Raw genomic sequence first — 6026 nt, 5'->3', positions numbered from 1 at the left:
TTCAGCCCAGGACCCCGGCCGGTCTCCTGCCGCTCGCTGCGAGATGGCTGCTGGGGACGGAGTGATGTATGGAACACAGATAAAATGTCAGCAGTTCTAAATGGGTCCGGAGAAGCAGCCGTGGGGGGCGCGTGGGACCTCACCCCCTCCTCCCGAGCCCCGCGGCCGGAGCCCAAATGAGGTTTTGAAGAGGAGCCGGCGGGCGGGGCGGCGGCCGGGCGGGGCGGCGGGCGCTGATGTATGGCGGTTTCATAACTTCCTCGGTATTAAAGGCGGGTTCACGCGGAGGGCAGCGCCATCAATCAGCGGCCTCAATGGGCTGGGATCCTCCGCCAGGCGCGCGACTGCGCGGCCCAGCCAGCGCGGGGGTGCGGGGACCCTGCCGCACTCAGGAAGCTGTGCGGGGCTGCTCGCCCGTGCGGGGCGAGGGGCAAGCTTTGAACGTGAAGTTGATCGCATGCAAATCGCATGCAAATATATGCAAGCGATCTCGGGCTGCCGGGCCCACGCCTCCCGCGTCCTCCCTCCTGGGCGAGGCCTGGGGCGGGTTTGCGTCCGGTTCTGCCTGGCGCCTGGGGTGCCTGGGCTCCCCTTCTGCCTTCAAACTGGTCGTAACGGGGTGAGGGTGGGGTGGTTCTCGACGCTACCCTGCCCAAGAGATGTGACCTGAGGGGACAGGAGGAACTGGGTGGTGGGAGAAGCCGCTGAGAGGTTCATGTGGCCTGCGATTCGGGCCTGAAGTACTCCCGGACAGGTGAAGGAGTGTGTGCCCAGAATTCTGACATCACCTCCTCCCCTGAAGGCTGGGGAGCCACAGAGCGCAGGTGGTAGACAGGGCTCCCTCCAGCGCTTTAGTTTTTTGTCACGGTGTCTCCTAAATAACAACTCACTAGGTAGCTGAGGAGGACCTTGAATGCCTGCCCGTCCTGCCTCTACCTCTCAAGTGCTGGATTGCAGGTATGTGCCACCATGACCGACCACTCTGCTATTTACCTCCGTCATCGCTGCAGGTAGAACCAGGGCTCCCCTCTGGCACTGTCCCAGCCTTGCAGATTCACTCAGCATGTATTCGGCAAAATGCCTGGCTGCACCCTGAGAGAAGCAAGTGCCAGTGTTCAGAAACACGCAGGTTGGCAGAGCCATGAGCCCTGAACCACCAGCAGACACACTGAACTATGAGTTCCAAGTGTCACCGGCCTCATACAAGTGAAGATAGTGACCCTTCCAATAGGGAAGAATTGGGGTTTGGGACATGGGGCAAATTCCAGGCCAGCGACAAGAGTGGTGTGGCACTGGGGATGAGAAAGGCAAAGGTGAGTACGGCTCAAGCACTTCCGTGGTATCAGGCGTGGGACAGAATCGGCAGTGATTAGCCGCTGTTACTGGCTTTAACACTGCAGAGTACAGAGGTGAGGTGTGGGAGGGATACGGGTAGGGGTTGGAGGACACCAAATGGGACTGGGTCGACTGGGCAGAAAGGGGAAACCGGCTCAGGGAGGCTGCAGAATAAGGCAGGTGAAGTGTGGCAAGTGTGGCCTTCAAGCAAGTGTGGCCTTCAAGTCTTATTTTGTGGCTGCTGACGCGGGGGCGGGGCAGGGGTGGGGGCTGGGGGTGGTCCTATAAAGCCTAGGTGGCAGGTTGGGTCTCACCTTCCTGCGGGCTTTGTGGCCTTAGTCCTGGTTGATCTTCCTCTTCCCAAGTTGCTCAGCTCAAGGGCAAGAGACATTCTCAGTCTGCAAAATCGAAATCTAACGTCCATTTTTCTCACTCCGAGACCTGGGGGTCAGTCCCCCCACCCCAAACACTGTCTGTCTGTTGTCTGTGTGGTCTCCTCAGGGTAACTGCTCTGGACAACTCTAACACCACTCAGACAGATTACCCAACTTCCTAGCCCTGATGTCTCCCACCACCGCAGCAAGTCAAATTACTCAGCACCCCCTCCTCCCAGCTCGGGGCTCTGATGAAATCCGATTAGTGAGAAGACAGCCTCGGTGAGCTGAAGGCTCTCTGATAATTGCTTCCCAAGCAAGCAATGCGCTGGAGCTGCCTGCCCTGGCTGTGTCCTGTGTTCCCGGGCATCCAGCGCCAGGAGCAGAGATCACCCGAGCTGCCACTTGCCTCCAGTTATGTGGGTTTCAATACAAAATGTTGACCTCTGTGGTCTTGGGTTTGAGGGTCAGAGTAAAGCCTTAGCAGATGGAGGCCCATGTTTCAACCTCCTCACCCCTTGGGGAACTCTACATACCCATTTCCCTGAAGGGTAGAGGAAGGCAGGCATGGAGAACAGAGGCAAGGGAATGGCTGGATATGAACTCATCTCCCTGCTTCCCAGGTTCTGGGAGGTGAGTGGGTGGGAATGGGGCCTGGGGGCCTGCAAGCAGCTTCCTGTACATATTCTCCTCCCCACTAGGCAAGCTAGGGAAGGTTAAATCCCTGCAGCAGATGCCTTCAGAGGCTTCTGAGCCAGGACAGGCTGCTGGGGTGCAGGGGCCCTGACCCTCTTCTCTCGTCCCCACCCTCACATCCCCTTCCCGGGTTCCCTTCCATGTACACAATAGGCCTGCCCTTCTCTTCTCTAAAGCAGGACATCTTGTGGATTGGTGTTTGTGTGACATTTATTTCTGAATGTGTGCTCATGTGCCATCACGCAGGTAGAACTCAAAAGACAGCTTGTGGAAGTCAACCCTCTCCTTCCACCATGTGAATTCTGGGGATTGAATTTAGGACTTTAGATCATCAGCTTTGGTGGCAGGCATCTTTACCTTGCTGAGCCACTATGCACTACACTCTTTTTTTAAAGACAGGGTCTGGCTCTATAGCCCAGTTGGTGCCATACATGTGATCCTCCTGCCTCAGTCTCCTGGATGCTGACATTATAGGTGCATGAAATCATACCCAGAAAAAAAAGCATCTCATGTGCCTGTTAATTTTTCCTTATCCCTCCCCCCACATGTGTACACTGGCATGAAATCCAGGACTTTGTGTGAATCTGCAGTTCACCCCTGAGTTATACCTACCCAGCCCTCCTTTCTTCATTGTTTTTTTTTTTTTTTTTTTTGGTTTTTCGAGACAGGGTTTCTCTGTAGCTTTGGTGCCTGTCCTGGAACTAGCTCTTGTAGACCAAGCTGGCCTCGAACTCCCAGAGATCCACCTACCTCTGCCTCCCGAGTGCTGGGATTAAAGGCATGCACCACCACTGCCTGGCTTCCTTTCTTCATTGTTACCGCAAGCCCTTCCCTACTCTGATCTTTCATCCAGTCCCGGACTCCCAGTCATGAACAGAAGCGTGCAGGCTGTGATCTCTGGCAAACTCTCCAGGGATGAGCTGGTTAGGATTATGCCTTTGTGTCTGGCCAGGAGGTTGTGTGCTCAAGCCCAGCATCTGCCTGTTGCCATAGCGACAGTGACTAACCTTCACGGTCCCCTCTGGGCCAGGCCTTACAACACGCCAGTTAACTTATCACAAAAGAGATAGATGTCAAGGAATGTCCCATTTTACAGTTGGGATAACCAAGGCACGGAGAGGTGAAGTAACCTGCCAAAGTCCTCTTAGTAAGCAGAGAGCATCACCACAGATCTAACCCTGGCTCCAGACTATTAGCTTTCATATTAATGCTCATTCATATGTGACCTGACTGGAAGAGAGGGTGTCAGAGCGTGGACACAAGCACCAGAAAGTCCTTTAGAGTTCCCCAGGGAAGTGACCAGGTGACACCTGGTACCCAGTGAGGCCAAAAAACGAGGCCTGCATTGATCAGATAGGTCATCTTAGTTCTGTGCTGCCGAAGGCCCTCTACAGGGGATTTTCTGTTTGGCCTGAAGGTCTTAGGGAGGCAAAGCTAGCTCAGCCAGCGGCCGATAGATGGAGCTCGTAGCCCAACACAGCCCCTGCAGCCTGCTGAAACCCAAAGGAAACAAGAAAGCTAGTTAACCCTTCCGAACCCAGGCGGGCCGAGTAGCTGCAGCTGGGCCTCAGAGGCCACTCCACAGCCCAGCGCGCACCTGCTGGTTCTTCCTTGGCCACAGTCAGTTTCTGCGGTCGTTCCTACTTCACAAGGCCATCGAGCACTGTCAGTCTGTCCCTTGAAGGCTTCTGTAGGGCAAGGCACCTAGGGAAGGGCTATGCTCGTCTTTCTCCTCTGAATCTCTTTCTAATGTCTTTAGCAGAGATCTGAGCCCACAGTTTATGAAAGAGAGAAGGTGTGTGTGTGTGTGTGTGTGTGTGAAGGGGTGTGGGGGGTGTAATGTTAAAATAAAAAGATGCTGCGGATCCCCCGCGGTGACAGGCAGCAGAAACGCTGCAGGTCCCCAAGTGGTGACCTGCAGGTCCAGGGCAGGGAGACACTTGGTGGCGGGCAAGAGACAGAGACATGGACAGGCATGCCATGCAGAGTAAGGCTGGATATTTATTAAGTGGGTTATGGAGGAGAAGGGAAAAGGGGAGAAGAGGAGAGAGAGAGAGAGACAGACAGACAGACAGACAGAAGGGAGAGACAGAAGGGGAGAAGTGGGGAGAGGCAGAAGCTGCCTCTTGGAGAGGGAGATGGAAAAGAGAGGGTACTCAGGCTGGAAGCTGAAGATCAGCCTGTCTCCGCAGACCAGGAGGGAGTGACTGGGTGAGGCGGAGAGGGTTCATTTGCACCTCTGTTTCTCTTTCCCTAGGGACTCAGAGCTTCCAGGGACAGAGGAGTTACTCAGTTCTATGGAAGTTGACATTAGGTGGTGACCGTCTTTTTTATTTTTATTTTTGTCTTTGTTTTTGAGAAAAGGTCTCACTATGTACTTTGGTGTAATGATATTTCATTTGTATTTTAATAAATAAAGCTTGCCTGAAATTCAAAGAGAGTAAAACAGCTGCACTGATCAGCCTTACAGACCAGGCAGTGGTGACACACACCTTTAATCCCAGCACTAAAAAGGAATATAAATCAGGAGGAGACAGCTCTCAGACACAGTCTCATTGTGAGATTCCTGGAGGCAGGATCGCCATTTCAGACTGAGGTAGAGGTAAGAGCTAGTGACTGGATCTTTTGTTTTTCTGACCTTCAGATTGAACCCCAATATCTGTCTCTGGTTTTTATTAACTGTGCTACACTCTGGGCTAGCCTGGAACTCAGAGCGATGCTGGCATTAAAGGCAAGAGCAATCACACCAGGCAGGTGGGGACGTTTTGGACATTTTGTAGGATCTCTGTTTTCCAGCTACTCACTTTGTCATTGTTGTTTTGCCTGAGGCCAATTTGGGGTTCTGAGGGACAGTAAAGACCAACAAATGGACTGGGGCATGGGGTGGGGGTGGTGGCCCAGAACAGAGTCAGACAGATGAGGTCTACAAATCAGGCCAGCGTGGTCTACACAGTGAATTCCAAGACAGCAAAGATGAGACCCTGTTTCAAAACAACACAGTTCCCTGAAACAGGGACAAAACCCAACTGGAAGAGCTGACAAGACAAACAGTGTTGGGGAGAGGGCTTCCTGAGGAGGGTGGGGGCTGTAATTGGTTCCGTCCATCCTTCCACCAACCCCTTTCCCTTCCTTTTTGGGCAAGATTTCACTTAGCTCAGGCTAGCCTCAGATATTTAGCAGAGGATAACTTTGAACTTCTGATACTTCTGCCTCCCTCATATGGAAACCGCCAAGGGTGAGGCAGTAGGAAGAAGCTCAGGTGGAGTGGGTCACCCTTGGGGATGGATCAGTGGTAGGATCAGGAGCCCACTGGGACTGCCCACTGGGACTGCCCACTGGGACTGCCCACTGGGATGCCCTGGTGGACCTGTGTCTCTGGGCTGGCCAGGTGGGCTGGGTCAGCAGGAGTCACCTTGGGTGGGCACACTTTGGAAGCACAAAGAAGGGTTCTCTCTCCAGGGTCTCACTGGCTTTCAACACATGTCTTTCTGTTTCGGTCACTCAAGTGGTCGGATTACAGGTATGTGCCACCACACCAGCCATACTAGCTTCCAATTTTGCCTCTTTGAAAACTGGACATCCATCTTTCCACCATCATGGAAACTGGTCTGAGGACCTTGG

Source organism: Chionomys nivalis, chromosome 17, assembly GCF_950005125.1.
Source record: "Chionomys nivalis chromosome 17, mChiNiv1.1, whole genome shotgun sequence".
In the NCBI taxonomy this organism is placed as follows: domain Eukaryota; kingdom Metazoa; phylum Chordata; class Mammalia; order Rodentia; family Cricetidae; genus Chionomys; species Chionomys nivalis.
Note: the sequence above shows the minus strand (reverse complement) of the source record.